Source organism: Perissodus microlepis, chromosome 6 (assembly GCF_051167445.1).
Source record: "Perissodus microlepis isolate ML-2025 ecotype Zambia chromosome 6, ASM5116744v1, whole genome shotgun sequence".
NCBI lineage: Eukaryota > Metazoa > Chordata > Actinopteri > Cichliformes > Cichlidae > Perissodus > Perissodus microlepis.
In genome coordinates this window covers 31,298,264-31,310,477 of record NC_140466.1, presented here as the reverse complement: position 1 = coordinate 31,310,477, position 12,214 = coordinate 31,298,264, and the positions used below count along the sequence as shown (strand labels likewise).

Below are 12,214 nucleotides of genomic sequence, written 5' to 3'. Positions count from 1 at the left end.
TGGTAACAAACTATTCTTTAGTGATCGGACAGAGGCTCAATGATGGAGCAGAGATCAGCTGTGTTGTTCTTACTGAAGATAGAAGTAGTGATGATCATCCTCCATTAACACCTTTAACAGGAAGTTTATTAGTAACAGAGATTTTCTTATTAGATTGCTGTTATTACCTGTTTTTTTCTTTTTATCATTGATCATTAAATAATAATGTTATATATTTGTACTGTAAAATCTTAGATGAATTTACGAAGTGTTGCTTAAATGATGCAGCATCAATCTAAAATAATTAAAACAATACAAACAGCTCCAGCTCCATCTTGCTGGGTCAACTTCTCTCTTTCAGTGTGAATGATGCCAAAAATGACACATTCAGCTGTCTAACACATCGTAGCAAAGTTTAACTTCCTTCTTTCCTTTTGTCTTTTCTTTGTATGTGCATGTTGTGTCTTTTTACCTGAAATATTTTGTGCAATTATTCCTCCTATAATGATGTTTTGTCTGTATTTTACTTATTATAGGTTGTCTTTAATCACAAGTTATTGTTCAAAGAGCAGAAAGCTGCAGAGGTGTTAAAACTGTTGTCTGTATCTGGTTTATGATGGAAACACGTCTGTGGTGACAAAGAATCTCCAGGCTGACGCTCAGTGATCTGCATGAACAGCTGTGATGATGTAGACCTTACTCTGCTGTCAAGCTGCAGCTGCTCTTTGTATCAATGTAAAGGATCATATTTATTATCGAGCAACCTAAAAACTAATCTAGCCTAAAAAACTCTGACATGTTTCAGCAATCAAACCTCTGTCATAGAGTTTGAAAAGTTTTTGTTTACATCACTGTTTTCTGGTTGTTTTACTAGAATAACTGTCAGGGCTCGGAGTGGACTATTCCAGTAATGATGTCGTACCAACAAAATATTTATACAGTGAGCTGAAAGGAGGCCATTTCTGATGTCTTTGTATATTGACATCATCTTAGACTCCAGCTTTCTGCTCGGTTGTTGTTCAGTTTCCCCTGAACTGCTTTAACATTCATTAGCTCACTTCAAGAGCTCATCAAAGCGGAAACTTTAGGTCCTGCTGATTAACAGTGAATCTCATGTTTTCTAATATCCTTTAATAACTTTCCAGAGTTTTCCTACGTTTAAAACATTCAGTCATGAATGCTTTAGGAGGAGAAACATGTATTCCTACCTGAGACAAACTGAATGAATCCCCAAACCAAAAATCCAGCTTCTGCCGAGATCATGACTGTCAGATTTCAGCTCCTAGTCAGAAAGTTAAGTGCATTGTTCGTCACACAGGAAAAGCTTAAAAACCTGAACTGACACGTACTAAAGTTAGTTCAGCCAAATATAAACTGCAGCTTTAACACCATCAAACTTCCTCCTGCATGGTGTTTTTTAGAAAGGGCAGACTTCTTAAGCTTAAATTTAACTTGTGGAGTTTTTTTAAACAGCATAAATTTCTCTACATTTTCAGGCTGGAGAAGTGTGAAGCTTAGTGTTTTTCTTTCTTTTAAGTAAACACTTCCTGCCAGGGAACAAACATGCTTTATTTGTTTTGAGAACAGCAGTAATCAGTAGTATTATTTTCATACATACACAATTAAAAAAAACAATAAAAGTAAAGCTTAAAAAACACCTCATCTGATCTCAATGGGGAAAGTGTCACAGTGGATATCTATACTGATACAGACTGATGCCACATTGTTTGATGGAAATGAAAACCATCAACCTTCAGAGGGCTGAATTTGATGGAAGTCTGTTTCTAATTGTTTGGTTAATAACATTAACATCAGAGGCCTACTGGAGGTCATTTTGTAGGGCTCTGGCAGTGCTTGCTTTCCTACTTCTCTCCCACATGGTGGCCCACAAATGTGCCCACAAAAAAAAAATTTCAGTGGAAATTTAATTGCTTACCACCAATTTTTCGTGGTTTCCTGGTGGTTGGCCTTTTTTTCCTGTAGTGTGACCGAGGCCTAATCTACAGCACATCGTTGAACAATTCTGGGAATCTGGAGAAAACTCTCTGGGCTAGGGACAAGACAAAAGCAACACTTAAAGGCCTGTGATCTTTGGGCTTTCAGGCAGGGCTGCAATGAAAATATGCAAGATTCTGTCATGGAAATCACTGCATGGGTTTGGGAATAATTCCAAAAAACACTGTCAGTGAACAAATTTCATTCCTTTGCGGTCACTCAAAGTAAAAATCAGCAATACAAACAGAAAATAGAGACCAATGTCAATTAATATGTCCGACCACCTCCTTTCACAAAACGTACTTCAGGGCAGCTGGATAGTATAGTGGTGAGACCACACACCTTTGGAGTGGAGATCTCAAGTTTGATTCCCTCCTGGTATCCAGCAAGGGACCTGGCTAGGTGCCCCATACCATGACACCACGTCTGCTGCTCGGACATGATATATTTAAAGGCATGTTGTACTCTGTATGTGACATTGTATGTGTGTAACAGACTTCACTTCATGCCTGTCACTGTGTGTGTGAAGGGCAGAATAGAGTGGGTGTACAGCAGGCTAAACAGATTGTCTCCATCAGATTTCAGGTACAGCATCATAGATCTCTGTACAGAAGAGCACAGTCATAGGAACGGCAATAGAAGATATTGCAGAGAACCCTCAACCTCCTCAGAAAGAAGACTGTATGATGATTTTAAAGACCTGATTACTGCTGCTGCTCTCATCAGAGATTAGAAAATACCAAAAATATTAATAAACGTTAAAAAATCAACAGGAAAGGCTGAAAACTGACTTGTGTGAGTGTGTCTGCAGACAAACTGCATCCAGCTTTAACACCAGCACTTCCTCATTTCTATTTTCCTTAAACTCAGACTTCAGAGGAAGGATCGAATTTGTGTAGTTCTACTTGTTGGATTCACACTTATCAAGAACCTTTAAATGTGTTTTTGTAGTTACTTTTATCTCTCTTCTGGCAGTGAGTGTAATAAATGTACTTCTAGTCTCCTAATAAATGTAGACCAGAGTAATAGCACGATGCACACATCATTCATAGTAACAGCTTTCAACAAGTAAAGATTTTTCCTCTGATTAGGTTGGCTGAGTTTCTGGTGACCTCTTCAGGTTGTACTCTGCCATGACATAAGCAGTTATTGACCATGACATCTCTCTCAAACTTTCACAGTAGAGTAAGTCTGTAAGTCTGTGTCTGCTGGAGTGACACCAGATGCTCCATCAGAGCTGAAGCTGACAGCAGCATAATGAGAACACTCCTGTTGTCTGGGCTGATCTGACTGTACGGTGGAACAAAGAGGAACCACATGTTTGTTTCTGAAGTAGACTCTGCTGTAGTGGACTTCATCCTCCTGTTTTGGTTGTGTTGAGATGTTTTCATACACAGGACCAGGACTGAGCTGATAAAGACAAACATCATTACATTATAATGCATTTTAAACTTGACTCATTTTATTGTATGTTGGCAAAAATTAAAAATGAACACTGGAAAGATAACAGAGTTTTTTTAAACTCTAATCTTTACCTGTTCAATTTGGTCAGACCTTTTAGTTGTTTGAGACTGACCAGAAGTTCTCTTTTTCCTGGTTGAAGTGAATAAACAGAAAAATTAGTGACTTCAGAGCAGAGATTGAATCTACTGCTGTGAACCAACACTTACCTAACACACCAGCAGACAGTGAGAAGTATTGAAACCAGCAGAGCTGCAGAAACTCCTGCAGCTGCTGGTGTCCATGTTCCTGTGATACTTTGGACAGTGAGAGTCTTTGGAGCAGAGCTGATATCTTTGTTGGTTTTCACAACACAGGAGTAGCTTCCTGCATCCTCCCTGCTGACTGGGTCTAGGATCAGATGTTTGTTCTGGTTCTCTCTCGGGGTCAGAGGTCGACTGTTCAAGTACCAAATGTAGTTTGTGTTGTCAGTCAGAGGACAGCTGGTACTGCAGGTCAGTGTGACTCTCTGACCCTCTGTCACCACTGCAGAAGGACTCATCTTCACTCTCAGCTCTGGAAGAAGAACATGGCAGTGTTGTAAAGTATTGTTGGGCAACATTGGTAAAATCCACAGTTTTTACCAAATCAAGGGCCTGTGCAACATCAGCCCAATCCTGACCTTAGAACCAATGATGGGCCGTCTCAACCACAGCCTAAACCTCACTTAATACCAAACGATGGCAGTCGTCCATATAATGACACTGATGAACTGGGTACGCTGAGATGCCACCTGCAGGAGGCTCAGCACATGTGGAAAACCAATCTTTACAAAATGACAGCTGCAAACCACAAAGCTGCTGCAGCTAAAACACAGAATAATTGGTGGTGTGTGAATAAGGCACGGCGAGTCCACGGGTCACAGTATTAAGCCATCTTTATTGACTTGCATCACACCACAACACACCCCAACTCATGAGTCCCCGTGGTTTTAACTCGGCGGGCATGATTAAGGATGCAGGTGCGTCCGCCCTCCATGCACGGCACCGCAGACCATGCCCCACCACAACTGGCTTCGCCTGCAGCTACAGTGCTGCAGAGAAAATGCTCAAAAAACCTTCCTTGAGCTTCAAGAAGAACCGGAACAGGCTTGCAGAAAAACAGACCCGAGGACACAACAACACCTGAGGTGAGTGAGGCTCCTGTTGAAGACAGCAACACAGCTGTCACAGCTGCAGAGCTGAGTGTGGACGCGTCAACACAAACTGCAGAAGCTCCACACACAGACTCTACAGACGTGAAAACTGTTCGAGAAGCTGAGTTGGAGGTCCAGTGCAAAAAACAGCAAGAAGAGATCGAACAACTCCGTGAGCAGCTCCTCAAAACTCAAAAGAATCTTGAAGAGGAAGTTGCAAAGCACAAAGATCAGGAACAAAGAGCCAACTGTGAGCTCACTGAGCTGAAAGACAAACTCAGCACCAGTGAGGCTCTTTGTAACAAAAATGATTTGAAGGCGCAAAACTTAAAAGAAGAGCTGAAACCAAAGCTTCCCACCTGGAAATCATGGAGAAGCAAAACCAGGAGAACACAACAATCCGAAACCAACTCAGGCAAACAGAGGAAGAAAAGATCTCACTTCAGGAGTCTTTGCTGTCTCTGCAAGAGACAAGAAAAAAGCAAGAAGACCAGTCCAACGTTGCCAATCCTGAAAATTCTCCAGCCCAAGACAAAACACTACATCAGTCAAGATCAGGAAAAGAGGCCAGTGTTATCAAATCATAAAAAGACGCAACACTCCAGGAGAATCAGCCAGAAAAAGAGGAGGCCAGCGCTACCAAACCAGAAAATCCAGAGGCCCAAGATGACAAAATGCCAAAAGAAAAACCAAAAAAGAAAAAAAAAAGCGCAACTGGTTTTGGAGACTATTCACTCCGTCTCCTATAAAATTACAGCAATTTACAAATGAATAGTAACAGTTACTTCCAGTGCCTAAACATCCATTTTAAGGCATATTTACTTTAATATTTATCCATCCGCTTCTCTTTTTCAGGGTTGCGGGGAGCGCTGGAGCCTATCCCAGCTGTCATAGGGCAAGAGGCGGGGTACACCCTGGACAAGTCACCAGTCGGTCGCAGGGCTAACACACAGAAACAGACAACCATTCGCGCTCACACCTATGGGCAGTTGGATTACTCAATTAACCTATCCCCACAAACTGCATGTCTTTGGACGGTGGGAGGAAGACGGAGTACCCGGAAGAATCCACGCAAACATCTTACCCATAAATAATTACGATCAACCCATTAAATAAACTATTGGATTTAACAAAACATCTGAAGTGTGAACATTTAATTTTGTCTCATTTAAAACATATGAAAATGTCAAATTACAACAATCTAACAGCAGAAATAAAAATGTTTACGGCCTGGTTGAAAACATTGTTCTGTGAATGATATCCACTGTGTCTATGCAGCTGATGCCTTTTGAAAGCATTCCTAATAGCATCTATCAAGTAATATGCCTTGCTCAATGGTTCATGGAAGTATTAACAGTTTTTGTAATGGACTTTATAAATTGAAATTCTACAGCCTTATACTAGTAAACGCTTGTGCTACATGTGGGAGGCAGGTAGAGTCAGCTCAGTATCCAGCTGTTATTATGAAAGTTTTCTCTTTGGCATCCACAGACGCAACAGCTCATAACAAAATGGTGCAAACAGAGGTGAATCCACATAAATATACTTTTTATATCTGAAAGTCCTGAAGAGCACAGTGTTATGTAAAAAAGTAGGAAATTAGTTTTTGATTTATAATTTCTTTGTTGTAACAATGCTTTGTGGCAATAAATCTTATAAAAAAGCCTGTATTTTGTTTTTCTTTTTACCATCAAATAAGTAAAATGTTTTATTGATTAAACAGCAGAGTTGAGTATGTGGGTTAAACGCATAAAAAACTTGCCCACTCTGGAATGCCCTACAGCATGTGTGTCCAACTCCAGTCCCCGAGAGCTACTGTCCTGTAGCTTTTAGATGCATCCCTACTCCAACACAGCTGAGTCAAATGGTTGGATTACCTCTTCGGCATGCCATCAAGTTTGATTCAGGTGTGTCGGAACAAGGATCCATCTAAAAGCTGCAGGACAGTAGCTCTCCAGGACTGGAGTTGGACACCCACGCCCTGCAGCTTTTTCTGATGTTGTCTCTTGTTTTGGGCTCCTGGTATCCCAGCAGCTGACAATCATGTGCCTGATTGGGGCCTGATTAGTTGCACCTGCTAGCATGGACGCTGCTACAGCTAACAGTCAGTGTCTGCTCTAAGCATGGCATGTTTGACTGATTCGGAAAGGGCCAGTGCCATAGGGCAACTTCAAGCTGGTGTTAGGGCTAACCCAGCCCAAGAATACAACAACGCAAGAACACAGTTTCCTCACCTCCTCAGTACATAAGACCGCTATGCTGCCTTTTACAGATTTGCAATTAAGGTTTGCACAATATGAGTCTAGATTCTGCCAATGATAGTTGAATCATAGGTTTAAAGTGTGGCGAAGCTGACTGACTGGCTGTGGATGTCATCCCACAGCAGTGTGTGATCAGTATGAGGAGGAAATGAAAGGCTGGTTTGATTGTGTATGGTTCTTCCATATGCTTCTCTTGTTTGTTCTTACTTCATCCAATCCAACAAAAAACATTAAAGGAGAGTCAACAGGAGAATAAACTGTTTGACAACTGCTGTTCATGGGTGTAGCCCACATACGCAACTGTTCTGCTCAACCAACAAATCCATTTTCATTACCAGTGTGGCTAGATTTCAGGAGATATGAACAAGCTTTCCAACAGTATAAAATGTATTGCCAAGAAGCATTGTTACAGCAAAGAAACAGTCAACCAAACACAAATTTCTTTACTTTGTATGTTAAGTTTACATATACATTTTCATGTGCAGAAACAACTTGGAAGATAATCCCTTTGTCTTTTTGTATATAAGCACTTTAAATTTTGATAGTTGAAGTATGTAGATCTATGACATGTATGAGGCATAAAAAAAACCCTCTGGATTATGTGGAAAATTGCTACAATCTGAAACAGTTTTTCTGAGTTCATTTAAAGTCTAATATTCAGAGATACATGGTTGTGAGAGGATGTCAGCATTTGAAGTGATGATCTTACAGAATGTGATTTATGTAGATTAAACTAAAACAGTCCACAAGTAGATTATTTAAAATAAACTGAACCTGAAACACTGACAGCTGAGAATCAAACACATGACTGTATCACCTGTAAATGTAAAACACTGACAGACACAATGAGTACTTCAGATTCTGATAAATAAATTTCTTAAAAAGTCTGAATATTTTGACATTTTTAAATGCAGGACTCTTGCTTGTTGTCATGGCGCCATGGCTGATATTTTCTCGCTATTAAATGATCTGAACAGTTCTTAAACCTCTAAGTAAAGTCTGCTGAGTAAGAAGTTTAGATTTACCTGTGACAATCAAAAAGACTCCAGGCAGATCAGACTGTGTCCATCCTTTATGATCTCTCTTGAATCTGAATGTGTATCCTCCTGAGTCATTCTTCTTCAGGTTGTTGATGGTCAGGATGTGTTGGTTCTTCATGTTGTCCTGATACTCCACACGACCTGCAGCCTCAATCAGCTCTTCAACTTCCACTTTATCTTTTCTCCATTTTTTACTCCAACATTTAAACTCTGGCTTCATGTTATCAGGATGTGAGTATTCACTTGTGATGTTGACTGAAGATCCTTCCAGAGCAAAGAGATTCTCCTGCTGACATAATTCCTAATCCGGCAATTTTTATCCTGAACACCTGAAATATAAATGGAAGATTTAGAGTTGTTTGAATGGTCTGTATGCTGAAACTTTTGTCTATAGTTAACTGACAGAAAAAAATGAGTTGTGTATTACTCACAGACTTCTGCAGACTCAAGGTACTTGTGGTCTGTTACAGCACAAGAGAACTTGTATGTTGAATTGTTGTGAGTTAAACATTGTTGATTCTTGTAGTTTTTGCGTGTGTTTCTGCAGCTCATGTAGGCAGTTTGAGGGTCAAACAGCTTACAGGTGGTGTTACAGGTCAGTGTGACACTATCTGATGTGTAGGAGGTTTTTTGAACACGAACCTCTGAAAGATGATTAAAAAGTTTTCATAAGACACAATGATGTATAAAATTTTATTTCTGTTTTTAGAATGCCTGCTAATAGATTTATTAACAAAGGTAATATTTAGCCTCATCTTATATAAGGAAAATGACATTAAACTAATATAGAGGTTTGATGGAAGATATTTGCTTATTTGTTGAAACTTCACCTCTGGGATATGTGATGGAGCACGGCTCATCTACTGATGTCTTCCTGTAAGAACACATTCTCCCTTTAGCATAGGTCACACTGAAGCAGGTCTCTGTGAGGGAATCTGTACAACAAAGAAATAATGTTAATTAAAATTTTTGACTGTATGACACCCATTGTGTTTGTTTTGTAGAACAATAAACATCATGACTCACCCACAGAGACTTCAGGGGCTCTGAGATCCTCGTAGCCTTTGACAGCACAGGAGTATGTGACTGCTTCCTCACTGCTGAGCAGCTCTTGGTACCAGGGAGACCAGTCCTCATAGAGAAACTCTCTGTTCTTGTACCAGATGTAGGCTGCAGGCTTTTCAGTCAGAGGACAGCTGCTGCTGCACATCAGTGTTACTGTCTGTCCCTCTGTGGCAGGAATCACCTTTACCTGCAGCTCTGAGAGGATGATGGAGAACAACTTATACAATGATGTCATTTGGAAAGTCATAAATGAGTAAAAGTCACTGTACCTGCAACAACTTGAAGAGTAATATTACTGAGTGAACAGTTCTTCGTACAGCAGTACGTATTTGCATCACTCTCTCTTAGATCATTGATTTTTAAAGTTGTTTTTTTCTCTTCAGACATGTTGTACGTTACACGTTGTCCATCCACAGAGAGCTCACTCTTTGATCCATTTAAGTGTACAGTGAACCATTTGCTGCTTGAAGTCATATGTTGATGTGAGCAGTGCAGATCCACCGATGAACCTTTGAGAGCACAGATCCTGGTTTCTCCTCCATTAACACCTTTAATAGAAACTTTCATTAGTGAACAGATACATTATTTCTGTTACTGTCTGTTTTTATATCATGAATTTTTAAATAATGTTATAACTGCACTGTAAGAAATAACTTGAGTATTTTAAGTTATATACAGCCATGAAGTCTCTACTTATATAATTTATAATATATTTATAATAATATAATTCTTTTTATTCATGTTTAATGACTCCTAAATAATTACTCATATCTTAGAGGCAAAGCACAAAATGAACACGGTATCAGACACCCATCATTTGTTATTGTTGTAACTTTTACATGTAAAGTTGAGAGAATAAATACAACAGCTCGAATATTAAAAAGACAATCTAAGTGCATCAGCTAACAGGACAGTTTCGTATTTCGTTGTCTAACACATCGAACACCAAAACACGACTTCTTTCTTTCATTTGAGTCTGTTTTGTTCATCATATTATAAATGACGTGTTCTTTGAGTTGGTTTTGCAAGAGCAGGAAGCTGCAGTGGTTAAAACTGTTGTCTGTGTCTGGTTTATAATGGTAACACCTCTGTGGTGAAACAGAATCTCCTGGCTGAAGATCAGTGATCAACATGAACAGCTGTGATGATGAAGACCTTACTCTGCTGTGAACCCTACAACCCCAATCAGAAGTAATTGGAATCACAAACAGCTTTCACATTCACACAGCATGTGTGTTCTACAAAACCCCACAAACAATGACATGGGATAGGAATTTTATAAGTTGGCCCTGAGAGGTCCGATGCACTGCAACTTGGAAAAGAAAGAAACAAAAAGCTGCAAAAACATGCAAAAAACAATGGAAGTGTTGTTGGTGAGGCAACAATATGATTTCCTGCATCTTTTTGTGTCTCACAATTTTTATATTATTATTTTTTTATTACACAGGAAGATGTAATAAAAAAAGATCGCCTACAAATAGAAATGCACGTGTAAAAAAGAAACAGAACAGCTTCAACACAAAATAATAAAAAATGCACAGGTACATAAATCAACAATATTCTTATGGGGTGTGAATGTGTGTATCTTTGTCACAAAATGTACTTGAAAATGACGTGGGATGCCACAATAACGCTCCCATGAGACAGAAGCAAACGGAGATGGATCCGGGAGAACCGGGTCATCTGCAGCCCTGTAGAGCAGCGGTCCCAAAAGTTTTTTGCGCTACCTGTTTAATGTCAGACAATATTTTCACGGACCGGCCTTTAAGGTGTTGCGGATAAATACAACAAAATAAAATGATACAACCAAGACAAAAACTGTGTTATTTTGTAAATATAATAATAAATGTGAATTCACTGTGTAATTGGGTAACTTTATCAGCAGCATCCTCCTGAAATGCACCAAAAACATTGAGAGTAACATCCCCCTCTCTGCCCCTTAATGCTCTCTGGTTGCTATGGTAACTTGGAAATATTTCTCTCAAAATAAGACACACAACTACAACACGGGAAAAGACCCAGGTAAGCCAATTTAACAATAAAATCCTGAAAACCATACATTTCACACCTGAGCCTCAACTCTCGTGGCCTGGGACCAAACGACTCACAGACTGGTACTGGTCTTTTGCCCGGGGGTTGGGGACCACTGCCGTAAAGTACTGAAGACCTAAGGCCACACATCTTGGCAATATCTGCACGTACATCCCAGCAGGAGAGGAAGGGAGGCCTTAATTGGGGAAAGGTTCATGGCCAAAAGGGTTTGAGTTCCAGCGGACCAGATGAACAACAGGAAACTGTCTCTGTCATAGGCCGCCCCTGGGCTCCAGGCGCCAAGAACTGCCCAGTTTGCCTGCACACGCATACCTGCTCAAGATCAGGTTATGTGTTCAACAAAGGTTACGGTGGGGATCTGACATTGTACTAAGACAGCCACCTCTGTGATACTGACTGCACTTTAATCTTAACACACCTCATAATAATTATCTCAGTCTGGGGATTGTTGTTGCAGTAATGATGTAATACTTCTTATACTATCAACATATTCATACTGTGAGCTGACAGGAGACCATTTTTGATCTTTTTATATGTTGAAACACAACAGAAGATTCATTATCAAATGTGTGCAGATTTAAGTTTACACGTCTTTCTACTCTGTGCCAGTCATTTAATGATGATATTATTGTACCATAAAAGATTATAATCTTGCACTTCCAGACTCTTCAAGAGCTCATCAAAGCTAAAACACTAAGACCTGTAAGGAGGAAGGAGGAGAAAGAGTCATTCCTACCTGAGAGACACAGAATGAAACCCAAAAACAAAAATCCAGCTTCTGCCAAAATCATGGCTGCTGTAGATTTCAGCTTTAGTCAGAAAATTGATTGTATGAATCTTTAAAAGATCTTTAGAGCTGAACGTGCTCCCGGGAAAGGCTGAAAACAGAACTGACAGCTATGAACATCACTACATCTAAAAATAAACTGTATGAAGGTTTAACACCTTTTAATCACTTCCTCCATCACCGTGAGTTTTAAAAGGAATTGCGTAGTGCAGTATTTTTTTCTCTGTATGTTTTTCATCACCTTACTTAAAAAAAAAAAAAAAAAAAACCCCCAAACATTTTTAATGTTTTTAGTGTGGAAAAAAATGTCATTCTACATTTCTACATTGATATGGACTGGGTAATGTGTTAGGAATGAAAGGACGCCACTACTCTGATCAACCAATGAGCAACCAACAGA

The 12,214-nt window shown here is 39.6% G+C and overlaps 1 pseudogene; it reads right to left on the bottom strand.

Moving 5' to 3' along the window:
- Positions 1-2,949: 2,949 nt before the first annotated feature.
- On the bottom strand, positions 2,950-9,192 carry LOC146385974 (uncharacterized; annotated as a pseudogene).
- Between the last annotated feature and the right edge of the window lie 3,022 nt (positions 9,193-12,214).